This window comes from Anser cygnoides, chromosome 4 (assembly GCF_040182565.1).
Source record: "Anser cygnoides isolate HZ-2024a breed goose chromosome 4, Taihu_goose_T2T_genome, whole genome shotgun sequence".
In the NCBI taxonomy this organism is placed as follows: Eukaryota; Metazoa; Chordata; class Aves; order Anseriformes; family Anatidae; genus Anser; species Anser cygnoides.
Window position 1 is genome coordinate 39505549 of NC_089876.1, and position 12657 is coordinate 39518205.

Consider the following 12657-nt stretch of genomic DNA (forward strand, 5'->3'; position numbering starts at 1 on the left):
AATCAAGAGGAAACTTTCCTTCTTTGCACTATCTTTGACTTCTGCTAATTAAATCTATTTATGACATCAGTGTAACAGAGCTGACACAGCAACTGTGAGCAAATATGTCAGATTTATGGCTTCTCAGCTTCTGCAAACCAGAAAGAGAAATGGATTATAAGGGTTGCATTTACAGCTCAATAATAATAATAAATTATAATTGGCCATTTGAGGAGAAAAATGGATCAGAAAGGTGGAAAGTAATTTGAATAATTTTCAAATATCGCACTTGTAAAATTTGACTGAGCATGAAAGTTTATCTTTTTTAAATGTTGAGTCATCCACCTTTTCATGTCCCTACAGACAAAACAATATCAGTACCTTGTACACCAAAAAGTCATTTGATGAAACATCAGTTTTGAAAGTGATACTAGGGGAAAAAAAAAAAAACACCATAAATACTCAGAAGTGTTTTTGTTTGTTTGTTTGTTTCTTTTTCCTAAGGGGGCAGGAGAGTTAAAAGGAGGTAAGCACAGAGGTAAACACACTGTATCATTTTCAATAGTATTTCTCCTAAACATGACACACAAGGTTTTTAAAAAATAATAGTCTACATAAGCAGTGGTTAAACAAGTTATAAAACCTGAAAATAATAATAAAAAATAGAACTATTTTCTACTTACTTTTATTTATTGTATAAGTACAAAGCTAAGTATATGCTTGTCTTTCTCCAAAGAACGTAATGGTTTTGGCACAAGATTTTACTGTGCAGAAAGGGAAAAGAAATTGAGCTGTCAGAATTGTAGACCAGTTTCTTGCAAGAATAAAAAGCTTTGGATTTTTTTATGGCATTACATTCTAGAATATTAAAAGTTCATGGACAAATTTTATTTATTTTTAGACTCAAATATAATCATGAAAAATATTCTGCTATTTTAACATTCTACAAGTCAATAGCTGTTTTTCTTTAATTCCTTAAAGTTCACTGTTTTACACCACCTGCAGGTACCAGGCAGTTTGATTCTCACCACCCCATAAGTGCCCTTCCAGGAGCTTCTGCGTGCTGCTAAGTTTCCCCTTGCTGTCTCTTCCTTCATAGGAGTTTTAGCTTTCTAGTGGATCCTACCCAAATTCTTGATGTCCTTCCTGAACTGAGCACCTGTGTTTCAGGTCCAGCCTTAGCACAATGCTGAGCAGCAAGGGGAGATAATTGATGTTTATCTCCTGGCCACGAATTAGGTAGCCCAGTTTGCCTAATTATTATGAGATCTCATTAACTCATATCCATCTAGGTATCCATCTAAAGGATCCTCCCGATCCTTTTCAGCAATATTACTCAGGTAGTTCAGACTGTACGGATGCATGGAGTTATTCCACTCGTAAGTACCTGAAGAAATTCTCAAGTACACCAATCAACCAACAAAGAAATAAACAAAATTCCATGATAAAACTACTACTAATACTCTACTACAACTATAGTAACAATCCCTTTTCTTTTTCCTGTCCTGAGACCTTCATATTGATATTGTTTAAAAAAATAATAATCATTGGAAATTGAGTTCACAGGGTTCATACTACACATTTGAAGACAATGTTTGTAGGATTAAGAAAAAGAAAAGTTTCTGAAAGCAGTTGTGTCAAGTTATACAATATTTACTCCTTTGGAAAGTGTAAAGATATATGCAATACTATATAGTAAAATCTTTCACAGGTCATGTATATTAGACATGTAATAAACAAGTTAGCAGGGTTTGCTGTTATTTTTTCCTCTACCTACTATCCTAACTACCTACCTACTATCCTAACAGATATGTTTGGATACGTTTATTTAATGAGGAGGTAAGAAGAAAGCAGATAATGTATACAGCATCAGTGAATAAGTTTCTGCCTTACCTGTTCCAGTAAGAGTTTGGTTAACCAGAACTTGTTAGAGATGACTGATGAAATTATATTGATCATAAAAGACTGCAAACTGAGCATAAGAACATCAGTGAATAAAAAGTCGATATTAGCAACAAGGAAACACATAGAAAGACAAATATTATGGAATGAATAGGTATGAAAGATTTTTCAAAGTTTCCTGCAGGGGGAATATGTATATATATATGTATACATACACACACACAATATCAGACAACTTACAGATACGAATGTCAAAACAAGTTATGAAAAATGTTTTAGTGTGCTCACTAACAGTGTAATCATAGGGATAAGAATTAAAAATTACTTATCAGAAATAATCAAAAAATATTGTTAAACTGTATAGGGACTTAAAGAAACTTCAAAAGTGGTAGCAAATTTGTAGCTATTACAAGATTACAACCATCAATCAAATGAAAGACAGATCTCCAGGGTAACATATGTCAGACTTAAGTGAACCATAACCCAAACTACATAAAGTCATCAAATCAGAAGACAAAAAAATATCATTTAAAGACATTGAGAAAAATACAGGAAAAGGTCTTTTGAACTAATGGTAACTGCTGTGTTGTTATTTTTATTGTACTATTAAATGTACTATTAAAGATCCACTTTATATTTCCCTAAATCTATGTATGTGTACCACACCTCATCTTCATGGAATCATACAAAAATGTATCTCAGAAGGTTATAAACATTTCCATTTACTGTGCTTTGGAGGGTTTTTGTCTTCAAGTTGCTATCACCACTCCCAAGACAGCATCTCTATCCACAGACTCCTTTTGGAAGAACCTCTATTTCCTACATTACTACCTTGTCCTCCTTAAATAAAAGTATAACGATTTTCATATGTTGAATATTTGCGTGCTGTTCTTATTCATTTATATTAGAGTACCTCTTAGTGGATAATATTTTCCATGACATCTCAAAGTCCAAACATTAAAGAAAACCAATAAACATCTATCAACAATAAATCTATGCATTTTTTGTATTGATTTCATAACCATCAGCAAAACATTCCCTAGAACGTATTTTTTTTAGATTTGAGTTATGTGAGGTAAAGGAAGTCTGCACAATAACCTAGTAAGTATACTGCAAAGATTCTCTCATAAAAATTGGAGACACTTAAGAGTATTTTCTGAGATCCTTTGTAACATTGGCAGAGCTAATTGTAAATTTACCATTGAAAATGTTACTAATTAAAGCAGGATGATAATGTTCCTCAAAAGCATCTATTGTTTAGATTGTTGCCAGAACAGAAAGGAATGACCTGAGATCTTGAGTGCTGATGAATTCAAATACAGAAAAAAATAACAACAGTAGTTGCTTTAATTGTGGATATACGGAACATGAATGTCCAGAAGTCAGAGTTCATGTTTGACAGCAGTTAAGAGGGCTTATAAAAAGTTATTATGTTTTTGTTTTATATACATAGTGTATGACTTCATAATAAAGCATTAGAATGTGTCCTAAATTTGACATTGAGGGTCAGAAGAGGATGTAACTGAATGGATCATGCTCAGCTCTGACCTAAAGGTTTCCTAGCAAAAAAGTAACACCAAGAAAAATCATTGTTCAGTCATTCAAAGAGCTGCATAAAATAAACTGCAGTTCTTCAGCACTTTGAAAAAAACATATTGCACAGAAAGGTTAGGTTGTTCAGAATTTATTTACAATATGCAATGGAGAAAATATTAATGAATCATAAACAAGTGAGAACACAGCTGCCTTAGGCTGGTAAAATTTGTACTTCTGTAAATTACCATTTCACAGAGGCATCAGAAGTGATTCTGCTATCTGGAATAATGAAAATCCAGCAAATTCCTAGTCACATTAATTCTTAGGCATAAAAATTTAAGAAATCTATCCACTCCACCTGTGGTTTACCTGCTTTTAAAAAATAACTTCTATTTGTCTGATTTTTAGAAGAAAATACATGAGAAACAAGCAGATTGCAAATCTGGATGTAGGCAGGCTATATGGATGGATGCATGCATAATAACTAATGATTCCTTGCATATCTTTTTACTTTAAAGAATATTAAACTGGTAGTTATTATGCCAGTTTGATACATTCTTTATGTCAAATGGTGCTGTTGAAAGAACCATTGAAAGCGATACATTTCCCTGTTACACTTACTGCTATTGTAGTTAGTATTGCAATAAAAGTTTAAAAAAAATAAAATAAAATAGGTGATCTTTGATGAATCTTAGATCAAAGGAAGCATTACTGAACAATTCCTGGAGATAAAACTAGCAAAAACTTTTCCTTCTGAATTCCCAAATGCTTTATGATATCTTATAGGTCAAAAATGTCATGAGAATACTTGTTCTAGTTCTAATTTGATGTTAGCCTTTCAATTTGATTCACAAGCAAAAAGTAGGAAGATACTCCCCACCACCCCCCCCAAAAAAAAAAAACAAAAAGAGATAAGTTAATAAAACTTTATCAATTCTTAAAAAGCTGGGAATCAATTTGACTTCTAGTCTTGATGCAAAGTATGGCTTTAATTCTGTTATTTATTAAACTTTGTTGACAGTTTATATTATCTTACTCTTGTGCCTCTCCCCAAACCAACCTATCTAATCTCAAGTATCATTTTGTGTTGTTTTTGTTTTAATATTTAAATAGAAACAATGATAGTCTCATAAGAAAGGTAGTGAGTGATTCCCCCTTTCCTCACATAGTTCCTTTTCTTTTATCTCACTCCCTGCAGAAGGAGATTCTATGAATTAAATAGACCATAAATCATTTCCAAATATTTGATACAGACCGTATAACTCTGTAACAGGATGATCTGTAACTTCCTTGGATTTCAGAAAGAAAATAAACATTAGTACCTCATGCGTCTTAGAGATAAGAGAGAAATGAAGTTGCTGAAGTTATTTTGTCTGATATTTGCAGTCTTTCGTGTTGCATATTGATATTTTAATAGAAGATAACCTGTCACTACCAGAACACAGTTTTATTCAAAGTTAAGAAATTTTCCTATTTATGTATTTACCTGTATTCTGTATTATCTCAAAATCTCTTTATGTGTAGAATGCCATCATGTTTTCACAGTTTCCAAAGACTGTAAATCCAGTCTAGCTCCATTCTTAGAATTATGAGGAATATGAGCACAGTAAAATATTTTTGCTAATATCAATTTTTTCTATATATACCAAACTGTGTATGAAGTTAGAGGTCAGTTTAATCTTGGCAAATGAGTTAAATAATAACACCATTAGATCTGTGTGATTCAAGAACTGAGATTCTACATCAGTCAGCAATGTTGTTAAGTTAAAAGATATGAATTCAGGTCAATACTTTGGTAAAAAAGAGTAAAATCATGAAGATATCTGATATTTCCTCTCCACTTCATGTCATAAAACCACTTTCTATTTTCAAAAGCAGTATGCTCTTAGGAAACAGCCTGACTTTGAAACCAAGACAGTTAGACATAGACATGAGCCTACAGCATCATTTACCAGGAGGTGAAGCAAGAGTAACTAAAAAAATTCTTTGATTCCAAGAACAGGCATATTATTACTGACACCACTAAAAGAAAAAAAAAAAATCCTTGCACTCTGCCTACCCTCTGCTTTTATAGTACGAAAGAAACTTGAAAGAATGAGATCTCATGGGGAAAATAAGAAAAGGAGAGATGAGAAGAGAGAGCGGAAGAGAGAAGAGTCAGCTGTACAATATATTCTTTCCTTTATATTTGTACAATGCTTTGGTACATGACAGTTCAAGATTCTAGGAAGGATATTCTCATTGAAATTATGACTAATGCAAACCTAATCACTGCCCTAGCAAACATTACTAACTACTCAAAGAAGACTTTCTAAAATTCTCAGCTACATACACATAGATGAAGCATTGCTTTGAGAGGTAATTCATGGAAAAGATTGGAACCACACGAGGAACTTACGCAATTTAACACTGGATACTGAGAAACCTAACCTTTAGGTACTATTTCATGAGGTAAAATCTGAAACATTGTCCATTCTGTTATAAGATAGCTTTAGCCACCTTTTAGAGAGAACTCGTTCATTTGGCATCCTCAAGCTGTGTAGCTGCAATAACATGAGACTGTGCCCACACTGAAAAGTCCACTGAATATAACTTACTTTACTAAGTTATTTAAATTACTTCAGTAATGTGAAAAATAAAGTTGTGTTTTTTTGCAGTAAAAAATTGCACTAGCTTTTCATATTCAAAAGAAATTGTGCAGAAATAACAGTGGGAGGCAAAGCATATAAGGGGACAGTGGAAGGTCCCACTGTTCCAAAATAAGGATGGCTAAGAAAACCAAGACAAGCATTTGCAGAATTAAAAAAAATAATAAAATAAATAATCATGGGCAGTCATGAGAGAAGAAGAAGAAAAAAAATAAACACCATACAATCCTAAGTTTGAATTCATAGGATCCAATATGAAGTTATGTTAGCTGTCAGTCTACCAAATACTCTCACTCATCTACTATGTCAAAAATGTCACAAATATTTGCTATTATATGCTACTTATGAAATATGATATGGTTAAAAATACTCTTGAAAGTCTAAAGTGTTACTGACAATTTTAACAACTTCTAAAGAACTGTGCAAAAGAAGTTTTGTTTATAAATATCTGATGTATAAAAAATATTTGGTACTAAAAGTGATAGTCTTTTTAATGTATGTTTAATGTTTTTCAAGAATGAATGAAAAAGAGCCAGTTAACTTATTTCCTTTCAATTTACATTCAAAGCCTAGACAAATATTTCATCCATGTTCAGAGAAAGAAGTGCCATAGTATAATCTTGCACAAGTGGTCAACACCTGTGCAAAACTGATTGGTGAAGACTGGAAACATCTGCTTATCCTCCTATATCTCACCATCATCAGCAGCTTCACAACATCTGTTCTGCTCTTCTCCTTTTCATTTCTTCTCCTGTCTTTGCCTACTTAAAATACCCAGAGGACTGGTGCTTTAAGTCTAACCATCTGTTCCTTAGCCCTTAAAAATAAATACAAGTAAATATTAAAGCCTTGCTGAAAAGCAAGTGTTTGTGATCTTAAGGGTGTATTTAAAAAATAAAAATAAAATAAAAAATATATCTAAGTGCAAAATACTATGTAAGAGTAAAAATCACTAAGTTGTGGTCTAAAGATATTAAATCCACTGTAAAACATTCTAAGAATATCTGTTTAAAATCCATAGCCTTCAAAGTTAAAATTAAACATGATTAAGGTCTGTATCTATAAAGAGACATACAAATCTTCAAATCCTGTTACCTATAAAAAAAAATGTCCAAATGTTTAATGCTTAATTACCTGAACTTTTGTCACTTTATTTTTAGTCTGGCTCACAATCTCATCCTGTCCCTTCTATTTGAATAATAAGAAAGATACTGTCAGGAGTCTCTGGAAGTTAGTTATAAGGCTGTCAAGTCACTTCATTTTTTCTTAGAAAAATGAAATAGATCAATCATCTTACTACAAAACATATTTCCCAGACTGAATTATTCATGTCACTATTTTCTTCTGAAAATCTCTGTTGTTTCATGACATATGGACACAAGTAGATACAATATTCTAATAATTTTATCTCAAAGCTGTGTTCATGTATATTTTCATTTCTTGCCATTGTTTTACATTATTTTTGCTCTTATATTCTACCTTACAGATGCATTGAAGATACATACTTTATTGGATATATTTTCTTAACTTTAGACTTTTTAAATCACAAATATCAAACTCCAAATCTCCCATTTCATAAGACCTAGGTTTGACAATGATTTTTCTGCATTTCTGATGCTGATTTGTGCAATGATGTCTGTACTCTTACTTTACCACTTCTTTTATTTCCACTTTTAGTTGTATGTTGGCTTTTTTTAACTAACAGCATGTTGGTGACCTTGAAATGAAGAGAATTAAATCTAGATGTGTAATTTTTCTGGATTGGGATTTTTATTGTTTTTAACAATCGTTTAAATAACGAAAAAATAATTTAGTTGATTAATAAATCATTTTTTCATGTGGAAAGTGCATAGGAAAAGTTAACTACTATGTACAATTCTATAGCAGCTTTATATAAATACCGCATTATTAAAACGCATTTGTCAATAAGATCTTGCAACTATAACACAACACTTGTTTATCCATTTTTCCTTTTTTGGAAACATGTGTCCTATGAAAAAATTTATGGCCAATTCCAATAGTTTTTCGATTTTCAATGAAAAATTTGAATAAAGTATTCACATAAAGTGATGCATATATCTTCTGAAAATCTCATTCATCTTGCCAATGATGCCTCCTTTAATTATATAGGGTGGAAATATATACATTGGAAAATACTGTCATTGACAAATTGCTAACATTTTATAATTTTTGCAGCTTGTCTCTGAGATAAGAATTGTATTATCACTTACAACAATTGAATTATTACTTTATTTCTGGCTTGCATTATATTTAGGGCATGTATAGGAAAGACAAAACTAAAAAATATACTTGTTTGTCATAGTTAGAGCTATTTCAAGACAATAGGAGATAAGTGGATATTAACAGAGTGCAAATAATTATTCAGTTAAAAAAAAGACAAATATTATCAATCATAAATACTAAAAGCTAACGTTTGTCACTATACAGATAGTTTACATTGAATTGATCTATTAGCCAGTAGATAGTAAGCACATTTTGTTGTGTTTTGCTTTTATGTGTGTTGGCAGTCTATTCTTTACAGCTTTTTAAACAGATGGTTTTATATCAGTAAAGCTTAACAAGACACAGAGCAAATAGAAATAAAATCTTCACTAGCAATATTGCTTGTCATTGCCCAGTTGCTGCCAACTAAATATATTGGACCAATCTTTCATTAAAAAAAAAAAAAAAAAGTTTCACAATTCCTAAGCATGTACTTATCAATTTACAAGACTACAAATTCTGGGATGCATTTTGTAGGCTGAGTAGTTATGGATTTCAGTCATGAACATTTAATAGGAAAGTAACTACTAGCAAGGTCTGCTGCCAGATTTGACTTCTACTCTTTTGTGAATACCAATGGGAGTCTTAGCTCATGTGATCTGACAGACTCTAATTTTTGTTTCAAGGATATTACAGCAGATTGCAGAGGACACATCATATGTGCATTTTGTGATATGGTAAGTACCAGTAATAACTGGCAACTCTGTCACTATTTATGCTAAATACATTCTCAGTACTAGGAAATAAGCTTTGAAAAATGCATTCATGTTTTTATTTTGTAAATTCAGTTTCCTAAATAAACAATTTTATGTAATATTTAAAATGCAGTTATATGCCCCAAAACACACTTTGTACATTTCAAACTGGTCTAATACGTCACATTTCCTCTTATACTTAGAATCAATTCACAGTCCCTAAATTAATACTGGATATTTTGTGTAATTTTGAAGGCCCTGAAGATAATGGTTCAGTGATGCTTTTGAAAACCTGTTCTTTCATCTGTGACATTTTACTCAGATAACAACACAAAACAAATATCAGAAGAAAAAAATCCAGAAACATTAGAGAAATATTTCAGCAAAAATCCTTAAGCACCAATAATATATATATAATATCTATATATATACATATTTACCCAAGATTATATAAGAACACTAAGTAGTATTGAGATAAAGGAGTGGACGTTTCACTTCTACAATTTAACAAAATTATAACTTTTGGAAAACAGGTTTTCTGTCTGTGTGACATAAATTGTATATTGTTTAATGAATACAAACAACCTGCATATATTTTCAAAGGTAACACTGAAGGAAGGATAAGCATATATAACTGTAGCAGAATTTCTAAGTAGAATTTGTCAGAAGAATTCCTTTCACCTGATTAACTGATGAAGACTCTTCCTCTAAATTCAACAGTAAAAGTTTCCAAATTATTCCTCAGATCACTTTGAAGATCACCTTGAAATTCTTGGGGACTTAATGAAATGTTTCCCAAGTTCTAAACATAGCTGCCAGTCAACACTCACATACTTGCATTTGACATAGATATGAGTCAAAAAGCCCTCATAAACCTCGATGGAGTTACTCTGGATTTACACTAACATTCATGAGGTGTATAGAAGTTTGCATCTTCTCTTAAGTCTTAAAAAAGAAAGGAAGTAGAACTTTGAACACCAAAGGCTTAATTTGCAGCCTCTAATTTCAGAATTGTTCAGGGAAATCAGACCATCTAGTCACACTAGATGCAAAGAGGGAAAACACAGAAATTCAGGGCCCCATTACCTTACATACAGGAAAGCTATTCTTGTACTCTTCATATGCCACGGCAATATTTGTCTGAGCAATGCAAGGGACCTTGAGAAGTAGGCCAGCTTCTAAGCACACGGAAAGTTAGTGAAGCTTTAACTAGCACAGCATTTCATTCAAGAAGCCAGCTTCAAGACTTCATTTAAAATTATCAGGGGCACATTATCTGGGAGCACAACAAGAAGCAATTATTGGTTTAATTAGCCTGCATTCACCACGTTGTGCTCCTTCTCTTTGTTGGATTGCCAAGCAATTTTGTAAAATCATTAAGCAAGGGAACTATAATTCCATAATGACCTAATCTGCAGCTCTATCCTATCACACTCGAATATTTTAAAGTTATTTATGACTGTCCTCAATAAAAGCAAAGTCCATTGGGCAAGACATGCTTTGGGTCTCCAATATTCCAAATGGCTTCCCTTATTGAAAGTTTTTTGTTGTATTCACTCATATATCATCTTCTACACCTAAAAGAGAAGTTTTGCTGTTGAAATAAGGTTAGCATAAATGTATGTTGCAATAGAAATGTACAAAACACACTAAAGGGTATCTTTAATGCTTCAAAGCTGTCCTAAAATAATTATATTTAACTTGATTTATTTTCAACATAAACAATGTTACAATTATAATGAAGACGAAGTCAGAATAATGTAAAATAATCAAACAAAACCTCAAGAACTATTAAACAGTTATTTTTATTGAGAAGGAAATTGATTTAACAAAGTTATTTTTTTAGTTACTATCTCAAAATTTGGCAGTAGGAGAGATTTAAGTTTGCAATTGTTAGCATTTTATGTTTTCTGTTTTCTTGCTTTCATAATCTTCATACCAGGTTTATGGTCTTTCATTGTACCTTCAATGTGAGACTAGAAGGAAGGTTAGTTTTATGAACTAATATATCTCCACAACTTTTAAGTAGTAAATTAGTGAAGTATCATTGTGTTCAAAAATCCCAGAACTTCGTTACAAAACATCCAGGAAGAGTGCATATGAAACATTTGGAATAAATTAAAAAATTGAAATTATTATCAGATAGCTATCTTTGAAGTTACCATTTGCCTAACTAAATTGTTTTACTAGGCTGAAAGAAATCTTGGTAGAAAGCTGTAATTTCTTCATAAGTTTTGCTAAACAGAGAGATAGAAAAACTAATTAGAACAGAATTACAGGAATAAAAAGCACCTTTCATATATTTTGCTATGGAGATAAAATAGAAGCTCTGAACAGTACTAAGATTTGAGAGTAGCTACCAATCAGTGAAATTGCAATGGATTTTTTCATTTTAAAGGGACTTTATAAAAGTATGATCTTATCAAAATATGTGAGATATGTCAAAAAAATCTATGCCAATGTAGAAGGTAAGCAAAAAAAGATATCAAAAAGCAGTTGAATTTCTGAATAACAAAAGCAAATTTAAAAGTGAGCTGATACCAACTGAGAATTTTATGTTATGTAAACCAAGCAAATGTGATTTTTAAATTATTAAGAAATGTAATAACTTGATCAGAATGTGTCACCTTATTACTGCTCATCATTTTGACCTGGAACAGGTACATAAGCGTTAACTGTATCACCTAGTCATGGTACAGTGGGAATGTTAGTAAGTATTTTAAGTAGTTTCCAAATATCCAAAGCCACTAACTCCTAAAAACAAACAAACAAACAGCAGCAGCAACAACAACAACGAAAAATGGAAAGGAAGAACATACAGACATGTCTCAACATCCGTTAAGGAATTGTTTAAACCTAGGAGGTCTGATTTGAGCTCTTTAGGTTATACATACAGTGTACATAAAAGATAACATGTTCATAAATGTGCTTAATGGATTAAGTAAAACTTACTCTCCCTGTTAGGTTTTAGCTAGAGTAGTTTAGCACATGAAAATGCATCAGCTTTTGTTTACACATGGAAACACCAAAAATGCATTCCCTAAATCTTGGTTCTTAAAATGCTAATACTGTTATTTGATTAGCTTTGGAAGTTAAATGAAACATATTTAGTTTAGTCTCTCATAATGGTTTACATTTCAAAGTGACATGTGCTATTGTATAATGAAATCAAGGGAAACTGTAGTTTATGACATTCCCAATAAGACAACAAAGAAAGAAATCACAAGTCACAGATCTCACTGTGTTCTTGGAGGAACACAGGAGATGAGACTCAAAAAGCAGTTAAATGTAAAATAGGAATTCTGGTCAGAACCAAATTTTTAAAATGCTTATTTAAGAGATGAAGAACAGAAAACAAAACTATGCAAGTAATTACATACGGTTTTACAGTTTTGTTATGCAGAATTTTAAGTAGGTTTAAATACACTTGAAAGAAGCTCATTCTTGTTTTCAGACACTGTATCATGATGAAAGTACGAGAGAGAATCAGAAGCAAGAAGAATTCCAGAAGGAGAAGTGGGGAAATGACAGAACAGCATGAGAACAATGTAAAAAATGTAGAGAAGATTAACTATGTTCTTCTTTCTTATGATATAACATTAGGAAGAAGTCAG

At 31.8% G+C, this 12657-nt stretch overlaps 1 long non-coding RNA gene across 1 annotated transcript; it reads right to left on the bottom strand.

The window, feature by feature from the left end:
- Positions 1-330: 330 nt before the first annotated feature.
- LOC106040960 (uncharacterized) lies at positions 331-10723 on the bottom strand. Its single transcript, XR_001210163.3, has 3 exons — positions 10130-10723; positions 1873-1951; positions 331-743 (listed from the first exon to the last, which is right to left on the bottom strand). It is a non-coding gene; the product is annotated as an uncharacterized lncRNA (long non-coding RNA).
- Between the last annotated feature and the right edge of the window lie 1934 nt (positions 10724-12657).